General features: G+C 42.7%; 1 pseudogene; it reads right to left on the minus strand.

Annotated features, from left to right (window-relative positions):
- Positions 1 to 13,156: 13,156 nt before the first annotated feature.
- Positions 13,157 to 24,397, minus strand: part of LOC144372259 (synaptic vesicle glycoprotein 2B-like) — a 51,121-nt pseudogene continuing 39,880 nt past the window's right edge.

Here is a 24,397-nt window from a genome sequence, read left to right on the forward strand (position 1 = left end):
ATATGCTTATTCACCAGAAGACCTGTACCAGAATGTTCATAGGGCACCACTTGCAAAAGTTAGAAATGAGCCAAAACCCACTGCTCCCCAGGAAGCAGCACTAGAGTACAGGCCATTTATTAAGAGAGCCCTCAGAACTGTACCAATAGGGGAGGAGGGAAGAAGGATTGGATAGAGAGAAGTCTGCAGTGCAGTTCACACAAGAGTTCAGTCAACCCTACAAGGAGCCCTGAGACTAGGATAGCTCTTCAGAGTGGTCCCAAGTTGGGGCAAGGGAACCGGGCCTTCATGTTTCCATATATCACTAGCTCTAGATATGGTCCGCCCAGCACAGGTGTGCAGCCCTGGACAAGCCAGCTCTCTTTGGCCAACAGAGCAGGGGAATTTGTCCTTCAGTCCTGAATTAGGATGCTAGGTAGAGCAAACAGTAACATGGATAAATAAAGTGAAGTATATTCACCCAATAAACAAATCAAGGTAAACTCCGACAAGTTAATCCAGTATAATAATGAGAATAAGCAAACAACAGCCATACATACTGATAAGGATGTGAAGCCAGACCCAAAGGGAGAACATATGGTAGGCTTCCATATGTATAAAGCTCAAAAATAGAGCAAGTCTGTGACGAGCAGAGTGTCTTCCCTGGAAGGGGTTGGAAGTGGGAGGGACCCCAGGGAGAAGTGCTAATATCCCATTTTGATCTGAGCTCTGGGGACCCCAGGGTGACCCCTGATGGAAAGTCTTTGAGCTGCATGCATGTAACTCTACACTCTTCTGCATATATTTATACTTCAATTAAAGGTTTTTAAAAATGGAAGAAGGGGGTTCGGTTGAGGGGGGAAAGATGGAGCAATTGAGAAAGAGGGAAAGGCAGTGAATTCACCAAAAGCCCTATAACATGTACGTGAGAAATTGTTTGGATTTTGTAGCCTGAAGGAAAGAAAAAAATTCATTTGCTTCCTTCCTCTGCTCCATTAGATATCTCAGGGCTAAGTCTGTGCTGAAGGAGAAAGGAAAGTGTAAAAGAACCAGAGTGGCCATGGGGACCCTTCATCCTCATCTTCCTTCCTCTGTTCTCTGTCTGCAAAGCTTTGGGGAGCTTGAGGGCCCTGCAGACCTGGGAGAGAGATGGCAGGTGCAGGTCTCAGAAGGGAGAAGGACGAGAATCTCCCCACGGCCCCACGCATCCACCCCAGTTCAACAGGTAGCTCCCATTAGAGGGAGGTTTTGTTTATGTGGCACAGAGACCTCAACAATGCCAGCTCAATCAAATGTCATCCTGTAGAGCCAGGGGGCCCCAGTTTTCATTAGAACTGTTTCATTAAGTTGTGGCTCCTTTAATCTGGTTTTACTAAACATAACTCTGCTTTGTTGGACCAAAAAAAAATGCATCTGGAGTACAAAATCTTAAAAGAGAATGTGCCCAGATGGTAGAGGTATTTAAGGAAATCAGTTTTCCAATTTGGGAATGTGTAACCCCCTCTGATTTCATTTGCATGATTTTCCAACCCCCTCCACCCCTATTTTAGCCTTACACACTGTTCAAGTAACTGGGGAGTTGTGTAGCGTAGTCATGGTAACCCCAAAGCCTCACTATGCTACACATACACACACACACACACACACACACACACACACATACACACACACACATTCACTCACAACTCAAACTGTAATAATCATTTCTATCCTGAAAATAAGCTTTAAATAACAAATACAAAGTTGTATGAACCTCCACATGTTGTGTTTTTGTCACTGTGTCTAATTACTATTCACACCAAAGGTAAAAAACGCAAATGGGATTTGATGGCAGATTGCTTGTGGTTGAGGACTTCCTTCTTAATAGAGAGTGGGGAATTTGTGTGTTTCCCTATGCTAAAGGGAAAGCAGAAACTGAAGGTGTTTTAAAAGAGGTGCTCCTTCCTGATTGTTTTCACTTTCTTTGCAGTAATAACGATTCTTGGCTAATAATGTTGGTTCTTAAGGCAGGTAATTAGTGCTTCCAACACAGTAATTGAATTTCCTGAAAGCAAAGACCTGCATTCTACAATCCTGGTCCCTTTTATTTGACCAAAAACTGAATCTCAAAGACAGGAGGTAAGAATTCCCTTGTGTGTGCCATGTTCAGTCACACCTGGGTTGGGGTGGCCAGTTGCCAAGAGACCAGTTTCAGGGGAACATTAGCACACAGCTCCACATTCAGGGACAGCAGACCAAGTCCGTGGGCAGATCTACAAACCTTGTCTTAATGCTCTCGAAGCAGGAAATCTTTGGTGTGCAGGAGTGTGCGGGATTTTAAATCTCAAAGCCTGCATTTTATATCAAATGACCTCTGAGAGCACAAGAACTCCTCAAAAAGGAGTGTCCTTAATGAGGGAGATTCCTGCCCTGAGCATTTACCACCCTCCAAAGCAGAGCAAAAGATGGGGAATACACGGTGCCCAGCCGCTTGTGCAATTTGCTCACCGTATGCTCCCTACAGTGATGCGGTGAGTTTGAGATGCCCTCCAGGGAGGCAAGTCCCACCTCTCTTCAGTAAAACTATTGTTTTTCTATTGTTTTTCTAGTCTGCCTTACTCAGAGTAAAGATCAAGATGAAAGTTTATGTTAGTATGATTTCTTAGGGAGGGTGATTCTAGGAACCAGGAAATATAGAGGACATGGATACTAGGAAGAAAAACCAGTTCCAGAATGCACATGCATTACCAACCAGCCCTCACTCTGGGGTCACTGCCCTGCAGAGAATCGCCTGAGAAGTCATGAAGTGTGCTCTGAAACACCTGCCCAGGTAAGAAAGAGGAAGGTGTGTATCCACAGACTCTTGTCTTCCGTTGGTCTGGGTTTTAAACTCCCATCCATTTCACATGTTTGAGGGCTGAGCAATCCTCTGGATGTACCGTGCTGTGGTTCACCAACACCCAAGGCAGGAAGCAAGGGGTCCACGCTGAAGGAGCTTGTCAAAGCCTGTGTGAATTGGTTACCACAGCAGCAGCCACTGAAGTGCAAGCAGACTTGAAATACAAGCAGAGTTGAGGTGATACCCAGGAGGCATCCACTACACCCAAAGAACAGTAGCTATGCATCGGGACCCCATGTGGGTAGACACTGTCCTGGAATCCTTGGTCGTTTCTTACATAGGGAGTAGTAAAGATCTGACTGTCCAGTTCTGACCAGCAATGCAATTTCCCATTTCCTTCTGCAGAATCTTCTCCAACCATTGCTCTGTGCATGTGTGTCAGTCAGCTTTTTGTGGCTGTGACCAAAATACCTGGCAAGAACAACTTAGAAGAGGAAACATTTATTTTGGACTCAGAATTTCAAAAATCTCCATCCATGGTTGGCTGACTCTATTGCTCTGGACCTGAGGTGAGATGGGACAGAGTGGCAGAAGAGTGTGGAACTTGAAAGCTGCTCAGCTCATGGCAGCCATAAAGCAGCAAGAGCAAGGATCCAGGGACAAGATATAGCCCCCAAAGACTCACCCCCCCCCCAGTGACCCACTTCCTCCAGTCACGCCCCACCTACCTATAGTTACCACCCAGTAGTCCATTCAAATGATTAATCCATCAAGTGGATTAATCCACTGATGAGGTTACAGATCTCATCATCCGATATTTTCCTAACAGCCCCACCTATGAACCTTGGTGCATTGGGGAATCATACTTCCAAACCGTGAGCTTTGTGGGAGTGGACAATTCCAAATCCAAACTATAACAGTTTGATTTACTTCCATCTGAAACTCTGCCTCCTCAGACATTCTGTCTCCCTCTGACCTACTGTAATGCGTGGTGCTGCCCTAGGTTCCTCTGAAGGAATCAGTGTCACCAAACAGTCCCCTACACCTAGAATGTCTCAGGGTGACCTCTTTCTTGCCTTTGCAGGCACCACTCGCCGTCCCCTCCTGGTGTAGCCTTGTTGGATGTTCTGGCTCTTTCACCTTCTGCCTTCTTCTGTCTTTGCCACTTAAGTCGGTCTCCCTCTCCACCTCCCCCCTCTCTTTTCTTCTCTTATCATCTTTCCTTTAGGCTTCACTTCCCTGAGGGAAATCCTATATGCAGTGTAAATTAGATTTGAGAATTTGATGCAAATGTATTATTGATTTTTTAAGCAAGATTATGTAAATTGCCGAGCATCTATGATTCCTGCTCGCTGAAATTCTTGTAAGAAAATTATGAAATTGAAGTTCTTTAATATAGGGCAACCTGAAGTAAATATATAATGACCGAACCATGGAGGCGAGAGTCTATAAACAATTCTCTTCGTGTGTCGAATGTAACATTCAGATTCAATGAAACCTTGACGTCGCGATGGTGGGCACTATCTAATCTCTGCTCAACTTCACTCAGGCTCCCTACATCTCTTTTCCATGCAAGAAACTCCAGTTTCCTTCAATCACTCTTTACGTGCTTTAGGCCTATGACTGTTTCTTGTGCATTTCTGGGTCTCCTATAAACTGGGCCACATTTACAGTCATCACTGTGTTTCTTAGGAGACTATCCAGGATAAAAATATCCTAAGTGAAAAATGCATTTAATACGCCTAACCTACTGAACATCATGGCTGACCAGGAGCTGCGGCTTGCTGCCAACACCTAGCATCACAAGAGAGTGATCATACTACTTATCAGCCTGGGAAAAGATCAGAATTCAAACTTCAAAGTAGGGTTACTTGTGAACAGGTGTTGCTTTGGCACCATCATAAAGTCAAAAAATTGTAAGTTGACCATCATAAGTTGAACTATTGTAAATCAAACCATCGTAAGTTGGGAAGCAACTGTATAGAATTTCTGATCCCATTCAGAGTTTTGTGGGTTATTTCTGGAAGTCTACAAGGGATGCCATTTACATATAAATGCTTTCCCCCATATTCTTCTGCCTCTTTGAACCCCACATCAATATCAGTGCCCCCCAGACACACACAGCTGTGGGAAGGAGGCCTTTCTCCACTCTCACTGTTGTCAAGCCTGCCTGTGGCTTCCTCTCACACTGTGGCCCAGCAACTGATTGATCTCTGCCATGAATCTGTCTTCCCCACCCTTCTTTCTCCAGATACTGGGTGCTTATTTGGTCTGTTTTTCACCCACCAGAAAAGAATTCTACAAGAATGCTCTCCAGAAGGTCCATTTCAGAGAACACACTAAGACTCACCCAGATAATTTACAGTTCCCTCTCCCATGTGTCTTTTCTGAGCTCCTTTCACTGCATGCTCATCTTTAGCTATGGAACATTCTGGAAATGGCATGGCTTCTTCTGACCAGACGTAACATATCCTGACTCCTCCACTCTTCCACTACACTGTCTAGTGTCCTTTTCACTTGTTTGACTCTAGGGAGAATAAAACACGAAGTGCCTTCTCTCTTCACAGACTCAAAGCACAACAAAAAGGAAGAGGCAACTAATATTTATGACCATCAGATGGAAAAAGAGTCTCAGACGGGTCCCTCACTTGCCAGGATTTGAACCTTGGACTTTCTGACTTTCTAACTACAAATCAATTCCAATCTCTCTCTCTCTCTCTCTCTCTCTCTCTCTCTCTCTCTCTCTCTCTCTCTCTCTCTCTCTCTCTCTCCAGGCTATTTCCTGTTCTTTCTGATTGCCTTCTTTCAGTCTTCACTGATTAGCTAAATGCAGTTTTTCATCACTACCTCGTTGGTATCTCAGCCAAGATCTTAATACAAAACTAAACTCCATTTTCTCTGAGGATGTTTAGTCCTAAGCCCACATTTCTCTGCACACTACACTTAAAGATCACCTATTACTCCCTCTGCAAAAGCTACTCATGGGCAATAAGCAAATTATATCCTGCCAAGAGTCTCACAATGAAATACAGCTGATATTGCATGCATTCTCCTTCTTGTATCCTACCAAGACTCACACAGGAAATTCTGTTTCTGCATTTTGCTTCATTTGCATTCCCAAGTGGATATTGTTCTCACTGTAGATGGTCAAACCCTACAGGGACCCTGCAGCTACTTTGTCTGCCTTTTTCTTTCCTAAAGATGAGGAAATGGAAATTAAGCAACCAACCCAAGATCCCAAAGCTTTCCTTTACATCACACAAGTTAGGGGTACAGCCAAGCACCAGAAGGCTCCAAAAGTAAGCTGGGTACACAATTGCCTTTGCATGAATCGGGTGTGTTGAAAAGATCCACTCGTGTGAGCTCAGCTCTTCAGTGGCTGCTGGTGTTTAATATAGTTAATGCCAGGAGCCTCTTCCCACATGCAGAAGAGTTCCATATTTGAGCAGATGCCTTATGAATACACAAACCACCTCCATGTCCACATCCTTGATTACACTACATTGTCCTCACATACTCCCAGGCACATCCAGAGGTGGTTGGAAATTAATCAGCAACATTAGCCCTAACCCAGGTGAAGGGTGAAGGATTGGTTAAATAAACCTGAGTTAAAAGAAAGATAGTTCTGGATATTTTCATACAGTTATGTCTAATAAATGATTGCTGAATCTACATCTCCCCACCATCACCCAAAGTCAAAAGGATGGTCTCGATTTCAGACCTGAGCCTATTATGTACCTAAAGGAAACACCAGGTCCTCCATCAAATGTCTTCTGGAACCACTTTCACATTTGGATACATCCTAAAGAGCAGAGGGGGAAATCCTAGGTGTATTAGAAAAGCTGAACCCTTCCACTGAGCAGAGACTGAGAGACTGGGCCAACCAACCTCAGAGCAGGCGCCCGTTTTGCATTCTCAAGGTATCTACTGCCCTCTAGTGTTGCTACAGGAATAAAGCAATAAGCATGCTTTACAATCTAAATCCAGCTTCACAGTTTTTTCTCAGCAGCTTTGGGTAGTACTAGAGGAGGAAACTGCCCTGGGGTTGACTCCAGGCTCCCAAGTTGCCCGTTCAGCTAATGCACGCTGAAACAGCCATATTTGTTAAAATACTGAAAGGCTTCCTAGCTAGTTAGCAAAGGATGCCACCCTCAGCCCCCTGAGGACCAACACCAACTCCTCAGAACAAGGCCCTCCTCTGAGCCACCCCAAACCTCTCCACCATTCACTAAAGTTTTAAAGGTCAGAAAAACAGGAGATTCGAGATCCTTGCCCAAAGCTACAGCTGCAATGTGTTAGCTCAGCCTTTGAAGCAATCCAGTTGAATCAGTCGTTTCGAAAATTGATGTTTTTATTTTTCTTTTGCATTCACCCAGTGTGCTCATTCACCTGCCCCCCTCTTCATTTACTGATGCCTAGGTGCCAAGCACTGTGTTAGTCACAATGCCTAGGAAAATGCCTACGACTGTCACATCAGCTCACCATCTTGTAGAGTACTCTACATTACAGATGGCATCTGATACTGGCCTGGTGGCACAGAAGCATCTGCAGCTAATGACCAACCTATGCTCAGGCTTCTCTGGGATAAGGTCAGTGGGGTTTTATTACCATATTCACCACCTGGTGATGAGCATAATAGTCTCACCTCTCTTAATAGCTATTTGTTCTTTGGTTAGTTACTTTATGTTTCAGTTTCTCCATTTCTAAAGAGAGGAAAATAGCACTTACATCATTGTTTACTTCATCATAGTCCTTGTTATGTATGATAAGTGAGTTTTCAGTAAGTGTTTGATAATCTCTGGATCACAATGACTCAAGATGAAAAATGTATTTGTCCATTACCAAATCAAATATGTCCACTACTTTAACATAGCAAAGAACAAAAAAGTGTAGATCATAGGAACATTTCTACTTTCCAGAGACAATCAAAGGGAGAAGGAATCCAGAGCATTAAAAAACATGATGAGAAGTCAAGCATGCTTCTGGTTGCACCTACAGCATCAGCTTCAGAATTCCCTAGCTGCATTCACAGCATGTGGCATATTTATAGAGCAATGTGAAGAGCTCTAGATGGACTTATGGTAAAAACTGTCCAGTTAGCTGTCACATCATTGTGAACTGGTTAATGGGTCCCTTTGCCCGTCACTTGCAGACTTCATCATGACACATAGCATGAGGCTCTGTGTCCCCCTCTTGGCCATGGAAATCACAGGTCTGATAAGTAAGCATGACACAGACTAAAGTAAAACTGACAGTTTTAATCATGTCAACCTGAAGGTGCTTTACAGGAAGATGGCAGGCTTCCAAAGAAACTTCTCCGTCCTCAGCTGGCTGTGAGTCAGCACCTCTCAATGACAGCAAGTGTGTCACATGCCTTCTGTACCTACAAATTATTCTCTTCCTGCTTCACAGGTCCATATACCTCCAGATACCTGGACACCTGTAGAGACTTGTAGATACCAGGCACCACTGTTGCCTTAGTTCAAAGGCAATATCCACAGGAGTGAATTTCTGTAGTGGACACTGGTACTTAACAGCTTACCAAGGTAATGAAAGGTAATGACAGGCTGGAGGTAATGTCCCACCTACTTGAAGGAAGAAGAAGATGGTTGCTTTTGCAGCAGTTGCTAAACAGATGATTCAAAACCACTGGCCAGACACTCAGGGATCTATGGTTTGGATATGGTTTTTCCCTGCCAAGTCACTATGTGACTTCTCTCACATGTGCTTCCACCCTATGTTCCTATCCGCCATGTTGTGGTACAATCAAGGGTCCCTCACTGGATACCTATACCATGCTGTTTGAACTTTTCAGCCACCGAACCCTCTTTTGTTTATATATTACCTGATATTAGGCAATCTGTTATAGCAATGTAAAACAGACTTAGACAGTCACCCATATCTGGGCATTTTTTTTCTCTTCCCAAAATGGCACATCTCTAGGACCACCTCCTACCACAAAGAATGAAACCTGTTAATCTTTCAAATTTGCTTATGAGAGCCCAAAGATTAATTTGAACTTTCCAAGTTTAGGCTATTACTTTGAAATAGAAAAGGGGGGAAAAAAGATTCGCAAACAGGAATTACTGTGGATAGACTTTTTAAAAACTATATAAACTTAAAAAAAAAACCTTCTAATACCTCAATCTGTTTTATTTATGTTACCCATCACATCATGAACAGAGAAATAACAATAGAAGATATGGTTGCTCTCTTCATCTGATAGGGCCTGGGCCTTCAGGATTCAGATGGACCAAAAAGGTGGAACACAATCTCATGCAAAATAATAACCTCACATACCTTCATTCCTGAAGGCTGAAATGCATGTATTGGCCATTTTGATATTTTACTCCTTTGAAATATAGCAAAATTGGCAATTTGCATCGAACTACTCAGTAAATATTTTGAACTTATTTAAGATATCTTTTACATCTTAGGTAAAAATAGTCCAAACCGGCTTATATGTTAAAAATAATAATGATTTGAGAGACCCACAGAGAGAGAATAAGTTATGCCTTTATTTCTATTTTTTATGTCATAAATACCTTCATATACTTCCACAGAATGTAATTTTAAAATGTGCTTCCTTTCAAAATCATTTATTAAGCTTACCAGATGAGCATCTATGTATTCAGGGCTACCTCTAAAACGACTCTCTTTTCTAGCTTATTTATCACAGCTTAGGAATGTGCTATCAAAATTTTTGCACATTTTGAACTCATAATAAGGTTGCTATTTCCACGGTAAATTATGTAAACACAGGTTTCTGAAAAGTATCCTTCTTAAAACCATTAGTACCTGTGCTGCTGGTAAATGTAATCACAAAATACATTTAAAGAAGTATACTTTTATCACTTTGAGTATTTGGAGGGGTCTATAGAATTGTTTTGGTAATTCTTGGGGGGAAATTCTTCAACAGATAAAGAGTCATAACTGGTTCATCAAGTGCTTACTGGCTGTACTAGCTGTTTTTCTCCCTATTTTTAAGCAATTCCTTTGTGATATAGTTGAAAATCTAATTTTCCTGGAAATTGATTTTATTTATTTATTAATTGAAAAGTCAAAATTGCATATACTTGTGGTACACAACATGATGTTTTGGTGTACAGTCATTCACTTCATAAAAAAAATGGGCCACATGTAACATGGTGGCTCCAATACAATTATATCACCCTAGCCATTTTAGCTTGTATAAATATACCCCATGATGTCTGCACAACCATGAAACTGCCTAACTACACCTCTCTCAGAATGTGCCTCCATCCTGAAGCTGCACGTGACTGTAGGTATACACTGTGGAGTGGCTAAGTCAAGCCACTTAACATCCACAATACCTCACTACCTCTTTTCTTCTGTGGTGAGATGGGAAGATCTTTCTATAGCCTTTTTTTTTTTTTTTTTTGTTCAGACTCTACTGAAATCATCACTAATGCCGATTTGGAGAAAGGTGAATTACTGAGGCTCTATTTTATTTGTAAGAGGTGAAGCTCGGGGTCCTCAATGGCTCCCTCTCCTGAGTGACAGTAACTGTGATTTAATAAAACTCCCTACCAGTGATTATCAAATGAGGCAACCTTTAGCAGAGGGCAGCTCTGAAAACCCATCTTTATGGTCTCTGAAATTTTAATATATTTTAAGCCTGTAGGATGAAAGGCAAATGGACAACTAAATGTGTGTTTCAAGGTGACATGACAGTGAGTCCTTGTTCTCCACTTAGGAACTGAACCTTCCAGAAGGTGTGGGAAGGACCTGCTAAACAAATCCCCCACCCAACCTCTAGATAGTGCTGACTCCTAACAACTTTCATTTTTCCACTGTGGCTAGCTCTAGTCTGGTTCATTTCATCATCAATGCTTTGGGAATCTTGTGCTGCCACCAAAAGTCATGCACATGAATTCTCCGCCACGCCTCTGCAAATTAAACAAAATGGGCTTTCAGTATGCCTCAAATGCCAAGGCTCTATGTGATTGATTTCCCAACGGCTCTTAGGGCTGTGACTAAACATGACAGAGAGAGCCACAGTAGCACAATGTTTTGGACAGGGGGAAATCCACTTAGGTTTCTAGCACAGTGCAGGCCCTACGGAAGCCATTCTGTAAATCTGTGTAGAGCAAGGTACACGTGGAAGAATTTGTCCCACTCTGCCTTTCTCTAAAGGAGAATGCTATTCAAGAAACACTTCGAAGCAAGGGTCAGGCTCATCCCTAGCCATGCCTCAGTCACCCTGTGCTTCCTCAGATAGGGGAAAACTATTAGGATCAAAGAGTTCCATTATAAGGCCCAGTGAATTAATCATGCCACAGGCATATTTATCTACAAAAATCTATAAACATAGTTGCCACAAATATATTTGTCTCTGAAACTCACTACAAGGTAGATGTAGCCAAGACAGAGATCTCTGCACCCAGGTGGAAGGGCTCACACCCTCTGCTTAGTCTAGCAATAATTAGAGCCCTTTAGGCAGACATGGGCCCATAAGGACAAGGCCTGAGAGAAACCAAGTAGTCTCTAGGGAAGGAAATATTGTCCCTGACACTTCCAGTGATGTGCTGATGTCCTGCCACTAGCTGATAGGCTTCAAACTCTAATAAGATGGTTATCGTTTTTCACAGGCTGCTAGTTTTTGTGAGTTTCTGGTTGGGCTGACATTAAGTTATCAAGACAATGAAACTTAACCAACAAATCAGTATCACCTCTTGGCAGGTTGTCAGCGCTACTCAAGATGTGGATGTAAGCTGAACTCGTCCATGCCACCCGGGAGATTGTTAAAAACTCAAATTCTCAGACCCCACCCCAGATTTACTGAATCAGTGTCTCTGGTTTGAAACCCTGCCAGGTGATCCTGATGTATGCAATATTTCAGCATTTGTTCACCCATCCTTCCTCTTTTATAGTACCAAGATCCTCAATTCAGAGTTGTGTTGGCCACATTCCCAGTAAGTACCACATTTCCTTGCCTTCTCTTCAACAAAGGGAAGTCAAGGATATGCATGTGGAGAGCAGTTTTCATACAGACTGGCTCAGCTGAGGGGTGTCGCCCCTTGGTTCCTTGCCCTGCCTTCGGCTTCCTGCTTGAATTGTGGGTGTGAACAGCCGTCCCAGCCCATGAGGCTGCCTCAATGAAAGATCAAAAAGTCTGAAGGTAAAATGAGTGTATTCCCAACGATAAGCTCACAGGGCAACCATAACAGCCATGGCTGTCTTTTTTCCAAGTTCCCTTCACATGAGAGAAACAAACTAACTTATTATGAACTTACTATAAATTAGCTTATTGGGGTTTTCAGTTAATTAATTAATTTTGAGTTAATTCTTACAAATCCCAACTATTACATCAGTCTTATCTCAGTACAAATTCTGTCTAGAAAAACCAGATGTGCAGGTAGAAACGCCTTCCCAGGGCTACTGGAAGACTCACCTCCAATGTCCTGCATGCATTCCTGGCCTCTCTTCTTTCTTCCCTGACAAATTTTCTGCAAAATCCATTCCATAAAAACTGATTAAATCAATAGGAAATGAACAAATGCACTGTTTCCCTTACCTTCCCTTATCAAGATAAGAAACTGGCACATTCCTTCAGGAAAAGTGCCTGGAGAGGAGCCAGATTCAGAAGCCCACAGCTGTCTGGCAGGGCAGTAGGAATCCCCTTGCAAAAAAGAGGTGCATCCTGCCAGCTATACAGTCCCTGCACTTTGTGTTAAGACATATTTAATACCCATCATGCCTGCTCACTGTAAGTAGAATAAATCAGAGGGAAGGAATTGTGACCAGCGTTTTTACCCTAACCTCAGGCCATAGCAAGAGATGGGCACAGGAGTATTTGCGGACAGAGTGGATGAGTGAGTGAAAGAAGGAAGGAATGGCTAAGAAGATGGATAAATACTAACCTTTTCATGTTTACACTGATTCTTCACATCTTCTACCTTAAACAGCCCAGTGGATAGTCAACAATGGTCTCAGGAGTGGAGGGTAAGTGTTGGTCACATTGTCTCACTATAAAAAAAACTGTGGGAGGCTCTATAGTGAGACATCGGTGACTGGGGGGATTAGTTCAGAAACTAAGCAAGCAGCAGCATAGGACCTTGTAGCCCACTACTAGCCCACATCACATGTGGCCACAGTGTCTCCATTTCACCTCTCAAGTTCCCTATGCACAAATAAGAAAATGATTCAGCTAATTTAGGAGTACAGAAAAGACCTTAGTGCCTGGAAACAATCTCTAACCCCAGTTCTTAAAGATTTTATTAGTTATTTTTATTATTTTTTTTCATGAAGTAACATATACCAGGGAACTCTGGGAGTGGAGTTATTTATTACATGACCTCAAGGTAAGACGCTACAAACTTCACATATAGGCACACCTCTTTCACTAATTATTTTTAATAAAACAAAAGATCAAAAATCAACATCAGGAGATGTCACAATACAGTTGAGACTGTTAAAAGAAACTACTCCCAAACTGGGCATCATTAAATGCATCACGAACCATGAAGGGATTTGCTCAATGAAAGAACACATCGTCCCTCTGCCCCTCCGTGGATGCTGTCAGGAGTTTCTCAGGGTAAAACACAAAATGAAAAAGAAATGGATGGTCAGGAAAGCTGTGCATTATCCCCCAAGGTCCTGCCACGGAGACTATTTTTAAAGACACATTAATCTCAGCAGTACTGACAGCTTGTGAGAAGTGGCCAGGTCCCAGTGCCAGGCAAACTCTCCAGGGGGAAAGCCTTCACCAATGCCCACATGATGGATGGAATAGGAGTCGCACTTGGTTGGTTAGGTAGTTGGTTTAAGGAGCCATAAAGATAATTCTGAAGTTGAGTCCAGGAAACCAACTGGAGTTAACCCATGAATTATTGCAGCCACCCTGCACTCAAAAGTTAATCATAATTTAAATTTACAAGAACCATCTTAACTAGAAAAGCAAGCTCTGTCTTGTACATTTCTTAAGTGGTTGCTGCTCATTCAATTGTACTATCCATTGAAGAACAATGTTACAAGGGATGTGGTAATCCTGGATCTATGCAATTCTCTTTTATGATCCTAGCCACTGTATTTCATATCACAAGAATACGGAAAGTATATTACAGCTATATTACATAGAGTCTGTCATTATCGACTTAGCATTACGTTAGTTAACTCCTATAAAACACTGAGAGAAATGTTAATACATGATGGTATATTTACATATACATATGTACAGTTAGGGGGTTTGGGATGTCAAATCAGACTTGGTCTTCCTTACCCCGACACACACACAAAGGTGGAGTAAATAAAGAGGTGGGGATACGAGAAGCAGAGTAAACATTTTAACCATTAAAACTGATCTCAAATTGAAGGTGGAAAGGTGTCATAAAATTTACTCCTTCCCCCTGTTGACCTGTTAATGGAGAGAATTTTAGAAAGATGACCTGAAGCTAGGGAAGGAGGTAAGCATTTTTGGAAGAAACATTCAACACCATTATCATTCTATATTAATTTTTGGAGCTTTCTGATAGGCAAAGTGAAGCCCTTTGCAGCAAATCAGAGAACTAGTTCTTGCAGATTGCCACTCACCCAGCCTGGGCACATTCACCTTCAGTGGTAGGAACTCCCTATGGGGCTCACTGCCGCTTTTGCTGCTAGGCAATTCTGACTATTAAAACAAAATTATTCCTTTTTCTTGGAGGCAGGTCTTCAGTCTATTGCTGACCTTTGCCAGAGGGGTTTGTCCTGGGTTCCTCACCTCACCCACTCTCTTCTTATGTCCCAAACTGGAATTTCATCTTAGAGTACTGAAGGAAAATACGTCGGACTCCACTATATTCCCTGACTGCCAGGCTAGTGGCCTGTGTTTCAAAAGCCTCAAACTAGAACATGTAGTATGTCTCATGGGACCTCATCACTGTAACAAATATGGATCCTGTTTTACTGCTAAGCAAACAGAAAGAATTCACACTTGGGAGAACTGTGGCTATGTTTCCTTATCCCTGAACTCCCCATGTTATTTGATTCTTGCCTATAAAGGAAGTGCCAGAGGCCAAGGAAAACATCTTGTGTTGTTTCTGGTTGAAAAGCCAAGTCAAAGACCAGTACTGAAGATGGTAAGCTTCAGCTTCACAGGTCATCTGTGTAGAAGAGAAATGTAACCTCTCTACCCACAGGAAGAAAAGTGCCTGGACTAAATGAAACCACACTTAATTTGCTAAGTGCATCCTCTGAACAGCAGGTTAAATGGCTATAAGAAATTGTGCTTGCATTTTATTTGATTGCACCCAATTTCCTGGGACCTCAAACACCAAGTTCTCCCAAAATATGGCTAAAATGCTGGCAATATTTGCAAATAAACCCAAAGACAGTTATATACAAACTTAGTTTACAGAATACTCATCCTGTTAAGTTTCTTCAAATAGCAAAACAGCAATAAATGTCATTCTTAAATGTATCACCTAGTCATCATGGAAAGCTGAGGACGCTTAGCAAAGTCGATCTCTATAGATAGTGATTAAATATTTGGTTTTGTATATCAGAGTATCTTCAATGCTATTGTGCCAATTTTCAAATGGAAAATATGTTCGGTGATACCTTTGAATGTAAAAATATGTGATCTCCCTAACTTCTAGGCAAGTTAATTCATTAGGTCACTGATCTCCTGGAAGCTTTATGTTTCTCAACCTCAAATTCATTTTGAAATGCAAATAAGTTCTTGCACCTCACTTAGGGAAATGCACAGTCTTTGCTTAGGTATGTACTCAATGAAGGGTCCTCCCTCTACTTTGGGCTGGGGAAACCTGAGGCCAAGTACACAGCTCTGGGATCCTAAGAGTGGCTCAGGGCACCCCAAATCAGTCACCTGAGTAACAAACATATTGACAACTGAAGTGGGTCCTAAACTAGAGATCTCAAAATCAACTTCTCCTGCGCTATCCAAGGTGTCCTGTGGACAATGACAGGTAGGAGATGTGGCTGCATTTTAGTGTCCTGGACAAGATTCTTTTGATCTTTCCTTTCCCCATAGGTTGTTCACATCAGGACCTGTTCTCGAGTCTCTGGCAGTCGAAGGGCAATCAGGCCACCCCCAACCAGAGAAGCAGCAGCCAGAAGGATTGGGACCACTTTGGTTATCCCAACAAAAGAAGCAAAGATGGTGTTTCCTAGGATGGCGCCAAATCTGCATAATCCATTGAGGATGCCAAAGGCTGTTGCCCTGCAAAAGAAAAGGAAAGGAAAGAATTCTGAAATTCTGGACCTTTTTAGATAAATAAAACAGGGTTCTTTTTCTTGAGTGGGGGGGTGGCCGGGGCAGTTTTTTTCCTAAATATAAAATTAGCACATTCTCATTTAATCAAATTTGGAAATACAGAATATAAAGATACGAAAATATTTAAGGCAATCACAATGATTAATGTTTTGAATTATTGCCTTCAAGTTTTTTTCCTTCTCTTTTCAAATATATCTGTTCTTAAAATACTTACAGTTAGTACTTGCTTGTTGCAAAAATAATAAAGACATATGCAAAACAGAAAGTGTAATGTTCTCCCTCAGTAACACCTCCTTGTGGCAGACTGCTAGTTGTCCCTCCATATAGTTCTTCAAATGTAAGACTACATTTCCCAGAATCCCTTGGTGCTGGCTGTAGTCATGTGACTTGGTTCTAGCCAATGGGTTGTAAATACAAATGGTACCTACTAAGAAACTTCCTTAAGAAAGCTCTTGATCAGGCTTTCTGCTTTCTTCTTTGTCTTGTTTCCTTCTATCCTACTTCCTAAAACATAAATGGTCTCATCGTAGACCACGATTAAGTCTAGACAAGGAAGAACAACATAGAAAGAGCCTAAACTGCCTCCTGTAGTTTTCTACAAAAGAAAAAAATGAAATGCCTACTTCCTCGGAAAGCCATAAAGTTTTGGGGTTTATCACCTAATCCTAGTTACTGTCCCTCAGTCACACTTCCAAATGATAACTATTATTCGCCATTTATCCTGCCATGACCTCATCTATACACAGACATAATGTTCCCAACACCATTGCTCCCCAACTGAAGTAAAATATTTTTATACCAGAATTTAAGAATGTGGTTATATTTTTGTACTCACAATTCCTTTTTATATTTATCTATAATTGAAAAACTCTTTACCTTTATAATCACTATCACCTAATCCCAGTCTTTTTGTTTTCAGCATTTTCCTGTATATTTATTTTCACATGTGCTTTTCTAAATAAAATTCAGAATATTTTTTTTCAAGATCCCAGAGGAAATAAATCTCATTGAATTCTGAAATACTCTCATAAGTTAGAGAAAAACTAAATAAAATTTGACATTTTCATGAGATTAAATCATCTTATACATAATGAGTTATATCTTGACATTTATTTAAGTCTCCTTTTACCTCTTTGTAAGTTTTACGGTTATTATAGTTTTATTCCTATGAGTGTTTCAAATTGATTTCTAGGTGTTTTATTACAAATGGACTTCAATTCCTTTTTATTTTTTAATTTATTTTATTTTATTTATTTACTTATTTATTTATTTGGTACTGGGGATTATAAACCCCAGTACTTTAACCACTGAGTTATATCCCCAGCCCTTATTTATTTATTTATTTATTGAGATGGTCTCACTAAGTTGCTGAGGTTCTTACTGGCCTTGAACTTGCCACCCTCCAGCCTTAGTCTCCCAACTTGCTGAGATTACAGGTGAGCCACCACACTCAGCTTCAGTTACATTTTTAACTTGTTTTGATACATTTTAAAACCTGTAAGCCATTAAAGTAGTTTTATTGCTGATCACCTGACCAGTATTACTTTCTTGTTTCTAGTTGTTTCTCTTCAGTCTCCTAGATATAAAATTACATCCCATTCAAATAACGATCAATTTTTTTCTTCTTCTTCTTCTTTTTTTTTTTTTTTGGAGGAGGGGACTTAGTGTAGCTACCCAAATCCCATCTTCTCTGTCACTAATTTGGGGACTATTATTAAGGTTTTTTTGTTTTGTTTGTTTGGTTGGTTTGTTTTGTTTGTTTTGTTTTGTTTTTAGAAATCCATTTACCCACCTTCCACACTCCTTCACATTCTTTTTTGGCCACAGGGCCACTTATCTTCACCTTAAAATTCACAATTCCCCCTCCACGTGGAGAAACAACTACCAAGTAATGGCCTTGACCCTGTGCCTTTAAACTAGGCCTTTTCCCATGTGGCTTGTACAAAATAAAAGTAAACCCTGGGCTTCTCTGACATATTCTCTGCAAATGCCCTGGAACTTCATCCTTCATCCCCACCTTTATTTCACTCCCCAGCCCCACCCCCACGCTTGGTTTTCTAGTTCACCTTTTCCCTTTATCTCCTGTGGGCAGGCTTGTTCTCACCTCCCTTGAGGATTGCATGACACAGGTTTTGCTAATTGTTCAATATTAATCCTCTGCCTAGATGTAGCTAGATCTTGTCTTTTACCTTTTGACCACCCACCCCATCCTATCGAGCCACAGACTGCCCACTTCAGGACCTTGCCAACCCTTATGCAGAGAAACTCAATAACCTAGAATATATTTGGTGCATGGAGCACAAGAAAGACCAAGATGGCCAGGCACTTTGCAAGATTTAGTGGGCAGGTGAACTTCTAGCTAAAGAAGTCCAACAAGTCCAAAGGAAATCCCAGGAAGGACTGACCTCTGGTTGGTGGGATACAGCTCCACTGTAATCACATCCAGAGCATTCCAGGCCGCAATGCTGGTCCCGCAGAACAGGCATTGCCAGCCAATCATTGCAGACTCACTATTGCCAAAAAACAGGAAGAAGCAGCAGACTGCTGAGATTAGCATGGAGCCACCTGAGGAGAGAGGTCAAGAGCGGAAAGAAACATGAAACTTCATGGCTCAAACAAGACTGTCACCCACAGGTTCTGTCCTGTCTCCCATCTTCACAGGCACACCTAATGGGACAAGTTACCTGAAGTATTAGGTCCATCCTCCACATGGAGAGAATATAGCCTGAATCCCCCTCCATGGTACCCCAGCCATGGGATCAGAGGCTTCTGCATGGGTCACCAGAGTTTACCTCCAGGAAAGATTTTGAAATTGCCACTCTATGGTACTGTTCAGTCCAAAAGAGTTGGGGGTGGTGGAGATGGAGGTATTTGTTGAGAATATACTAAGTGCCAGACACTGTTCAAGGTGCTTGAGAGACATAAAGATCAGTTTAAAAAAAGGAAAAAAAAAAAAAAAAAAAAGCTCCACTCTGAATTTGCAATCAATATGTCAAACAGACACCTGCCCACGTTCTCACAGCTCTATTTACAATAGAAAAGATACAGACTCCATCTAAATACCCATCAACAGATGAGTGGATAATACATATACATAATGCATATGCATCATGGAGTATCATTCAGCCCTTTAAAGGAGAGGAAAACTCTGTCATTTACAGCAATACAGATGGAACTGGAGGCCATTACGTTGAGTGAAATAACACAGGAAGACAAATACCACAGGATCTCACTGACATGTGGAACCTAAAAAAGTGGAACTCAGAAAGTAGCACAGTGGTTACCAGGTGCTGGGGAGTGAGGATGTATCAGGAAGATGCTGGTCCAAGGATACGAATTCAGTTAGAAGAATAAACTTCAGAGATGTATTGTACGGTACAGTGATGATATTGATGCTAACATATCATATTCCTCAGAATCACTGAAAATAAATTTCAAATGTTTCTCCACAAAAAAAATAATAAGTATGGGTGGTGAGGAGGTCAACGCACTTGACTTAAGCCTGCCACATTGTGTATGTATAGCAGAGAATCACTTTGTAGCCCATAGATATATACAATTTAAATGTGTCAATTAAAATCATTTTAATTTTTTAATTTAAAAAAATGTTTTTTAAATAAATTAAAATTTAAAATAAACTTCAACAACAACAACAAAAAAATATTCTCATGCATCTTACATTCCTGTGGGAACGGGCTACCAAAAGGGAACCTCAGGAAAGGCTGACCTGCTTCCTTTTCCCTCCCATCTCCTCTCCACCCCAAGATCCCTCTGCTTTCTCTGCTCCAGGGTGACTGATGGACATCATTGTCACCTGGGAGGAGAGAGAGGTTGGAGCATTGTTCCTCAACTCCCATTCTGTTTTAGAAACCCCCCACTTTTGTTATTTTTGTTTGTTTGGTTGGTTGGTTGGTGGTCAGTGGCCTCACCTCTCAGGACCACAGCTCCTGCCAGGTGGCTCTTCCTCCAGGCCTCCAGCCCCCTAGGTTCTATGAGGGTGATTTCTCCCCTTGTCCCTGCTGCCACCACCGGGTTGCCTACCTGCCTCATTTGTTCTGAAAACCCCGTCAACATTTCTCAAGCCACCCATCAATACAGTCTCTTCCTCGAAACCAGTGGGGATGGATCTCTTCAGCCAGGACTCGAGCTGATGGAGCTAATGATGAGAGATCTCCTCAAAATAAGACCGGGCCAGATGCGGTGGGTCCACCCTGGGAGCTCGGGAAGCCCAGGTGGGGGCAGGGCGAGGCAGGACAGGTTGCAGCCCAGGAGCAGAGCTGGAGAGGAGGCAGGAAAGCAGATCCCAGACAGCCAGTGGGAAAGCAGGCTTCATTTCCCAGCAGCCATCGGGCTGAAGAGAAAGACAGGCTTTGGCTGCCAAGAACCCAGAGGCCTGGCCTCAGACCCAGGGCTGCAAGGCTAGTACCACGGCTTGCTGATGAGTTGGGAGATGCTAACTGTCCGCCTGGATGCTGCAGACCCTGGGAAGGTAGGGCTGAAAGTAGGTGTCCGTGGTCTCTTTCCCAATTGCTAGGAGAGAACTAGAAGGGGAGGAGACAGGCACCCACGGACCACAAGTGCCATGAGAACCGTGCCCTCTACCCACAGCAGCCCTCAAAGAAACCATGTTAGTTGTTCCTGCTGTAGGTCCCTATAGCCCACAGTCCTCCCACTTTCTAATTTATTCCCCTGTATTTAAGAGGTTTGAGATCCAATTCTAGCTTCACCACTTCGAAACCTGTGTGACCCTGAATGAGTCACTTAACCTCTCTGTGCTGTCTCATTTCCCCATCTGTAAAATGTACATTAAAGTAGTGCCTGCCTCCAAGGGTTATGACAAGGGCTTGATGTGTTAATAATGATAAAATACTTGGAACAGCCTGACCTATAACAAGCATTTCATAGTGTTAGTTAAATGAAATTTCTAGCTCATGTCTGTCTCTCCCAATCTATCATTTGCTCTTTAAGCACGGAGATATTGACTATCTCCATTACCATTCCAGTCTCATTGCTTCCCACACAGCCTGGCAGAGAATAAGTACTGCATAAATAAATGTTTACTGAGTGAATGAGTGGGTAACAGCCTCATTAGGAAAACTTCTCTCCTCCGCTGTTCACAAGAAGCAACTTCCACCCTGCCAAGAGCCCCAGAGAGTCAGCAGGACAGAGCAGCTCTGCATATTCTATGGGGGGCTTGGTCTGGGGGGCATGGGAAATGCTGTTTCAAAGCAGCTCACCATGTCCCATCGTGACACTGTGGAATGGATATTTACTGAGCACCCAGAATTCACTGCGCACTGACCCCTGGGAGTCTGGCTTCTTCCTAAAGACTCAGGGTACAGAGACCTCTAGAGGAGGCACTGCCCGAGCTCCAAATGAGCTTGCAATCCAGCTCAGAAACAAAATTCTCATAGGAGTCGAATATGGAGAAATTCTAAATGGTAGTTCTAGATCTCTAACTTGGGAGCCCAAGTATGACCTGGGATGATAAGAAGGGGCTTCGATGGCATGGAGAAGGTATCGGCTGTCCTGCTGCCCAGCCTGTCCCCTGAGCCCAGCCTTCCTCCTGCATCCATGGAGAGCTGGACCCACCCCACCTTGCAGTCCCTGCAGTCCCTGCCTTCCCCAGACCTTCCCCAGCTACTTCAAGACCTGGCCAACAGGCTCAGACTCTGGACTCAAGTCCAGCCATCAAGTGGCAGAAGTGTCACATGCCTGCTCTCATGATCTCATTGGAGCAGAGAGATGATTTTAGCAATTATGAAAATGAAGCTTGGGATGGTAAAAGAATGTCTACAGACTCATAAAGCTAATTTTGAAAGAGATAGCCACCTGGCGCTGACACGATGCCACCCTGTGGTACCCTCTGCTGAGAGCGAGGTGCCTCTGGAGAATGCAGGAAAGGGGCCTCCCTCATTGACACGTGACTAAGTGTCAACGCACGGCAGGTGCTTGCCAGGCATGGGGGTTTCAGAAATGAGTAGGTCCCTGTCCCTTCCCTCAGGGGTATCAGAACTGACCAGGGCACAGCCTGTAGCAGGGACAGCTCAGGGTCTCACATCTGTGAGACGACTCTGCAGCCTGCCCATAAGACTAAAAGCTTGAAGTCACGGGCACTTCTTATGCTCACCATTCGGAATATTCATGCTGCTATTTGTCATAATAATATTCCACATGAGTCGAACGCCAGGAAAAGATTGTCTTCTCATGAACACCTGACCCATTTTCTCCGATATAATGACTAGGTGATTTATTTTTGTTTCCCTTTGAGTTTTGGTACTAGGAATCTAGGTATTAATTTTCCTGACCAACTGTATCCCGAGGGCAGATCCTTAATGGCATTTTTATTAATGGGTCTCCTGCCACCCCAGCCCTGGGATGTAAGATGTATTCTAATGTACATTTTCCACGGTCCTCAGTGTGTACTTTTTGTTTCTGGCTCACCATGCATGCCATTATATTGCTGTAACACACAGCTGCAAATCCTGGTGGAACTGAGAGGTGTGTGTGTATATAGCTACCATTTGTGGGAGCCTCCCATGTGCCAAACGTAGCACATGCTTGGGACATGTTATGTTCAACCCTCATCATCCCAACAGCTATCTACAGGTACCTCATCTTACAAATAAGAAACTGAAACCCAGAGAAGTAAAAGACTGTTCTCATCTAACAGTCTCGGGGTGCTCAGATTTCAACATGAGTCTGTCCAACTCCAAAGCCCCATCATTATAGTTAAACAACAAAAGTAATCTGATTTATGTTAAATCATCAAGCTATCATTTAAGAGCATTTTGCATGTTTGTTTAAAATCCCCTTATGACCCAGGAAGGGCAGATATATTTCATATTCATTTTGAATGCTAATAGAATGAGTGAGGGCCACAGAATCTCTCAGCCTGAAAATGAAAGGGAGTCCTTCTCCTGTGCTAGAGCTCTCAGACTCCTTCCCCAGGACCCTGGGCTTCTGCAGATGCACCTCCTCGGTTCAACTGCACCAGATTCAGTCTTACCTGCTTGGTTTCCTGGACAAGCTTTCTTTAATTTAAATAAATACTCCATGGCCCTAGGGTGCTTGAAAGCCACTGACTGGCCCAGCCCAGCGGAGTCCAGATGGGACACCCTAACAACTCACCGATCATCTTGAGCCTTCCGATTCTATCCATGAGCAGGGCAGAAATGATGTTCCCAGGCAAGACAGAGAGGCTGCCAAGGAAGCTGACGAGGTAAATCAGGAAGTCATTGTCTTCTTCGAAGTCCATGTGGCAGCCCTCCTTCTGCTCCAGGAAGGTGGAGTTGATAAACCGGCAGTTGATGAACTTATGCTTGTAGAGGTCTGGAAAGAGAGAGAAACCTTTGGCTCTTGAGAGTGTAGAGGAGCTGGAGAGAGGGAAAGAGAGGCAGAGATGAAGCTCTGCCCCTTCCGTGAGCAGGCTGGGACCTCAGAGTCAAGGTGATGTGTACCAGGTGTGGATGAAGAGAGGCTTTACACTGAATTGACTTTCAGACATTCAATGACCTGTTCTAATCACCACGAGGAGAAATAAAACCAACGTTAATGGGAGGAACATTTTAAAATGCATCATCTCCCCAGCTGGATAACAGTCCAGTTTATACCAACTGGGTGACTCTGAGGGTCACAGAGGCTGGCCCATTCCTCTGAGGCTACCCGACTTAGGCAAGCAGAACACAAGAGAGTTGGGTCCGTATGGAACCATCCACTCCAGAGCGCCTGCTGTAGTCTGTGCAGAGACTTCATGTTCTTCAAAATAAAAACCGTTTCCTTTGGAAACAATTCACATATCTTCTGACACCTTCAAAGACAAGCTGTCCTAACAGAAAGAGGGTTAGATCGGCTCCCTGGACACCTGGATTTAAGGAGCCAGCCCTGCCACTAAACCCCTGCAACCTCCCTGAACCTGTACCTATAAAATTGGATTATCCCCAGTGCTTCTCCCAGCTCTGACATTTTCTGGCTACAAGTGTTTGCAAAAACCCCTGCGTTAAGAGTATTCGAATGAAGAAGCATCATTAAACATGAAAGAATAAAAAGGCATGCCCAGTTTAATGATAAATAGTAAATTTCTGGAACTCATTGTTTTAAGTTCAGACTAACAGGAAATTCAGAAAGTAAGTCTCATAAGAATATTAAGAAACCGAGGGATATTGGGAGACCAGATATTGAATGGTTTGAGACTGGTTATCACGGAGGGGAAAGATGTTCTTATATAAACTACACTTTGATGCTGGTGCTGGGGAGAAGGCATCCATCTGGACAAGATGCAAGTAGTTTAGTGGAAAGATCACAGACTTTAGGGCCAAATAATTGAAAAATGGATCCAAAATCCCCCATCTAACTGTGGCCTT

This window comes from Ictidomys tridecemlineatus (genome assembly GCF_052094955.1).
Source record: "Ictidomys tridecemlineatus isolate mIctTri1 chromosome 5 unlocalized genomic scaffold, mIctTri1.hap1 SUPER_5_unloc_2, whole genome shotgun sequence".
NCBI classification, from domain to species: Eukaryota; Metazoa; Chordata; class Mammalia; order Rodentia; family Sciuridae; genus Ictidomys; species Ictidomys tridecemlineatus.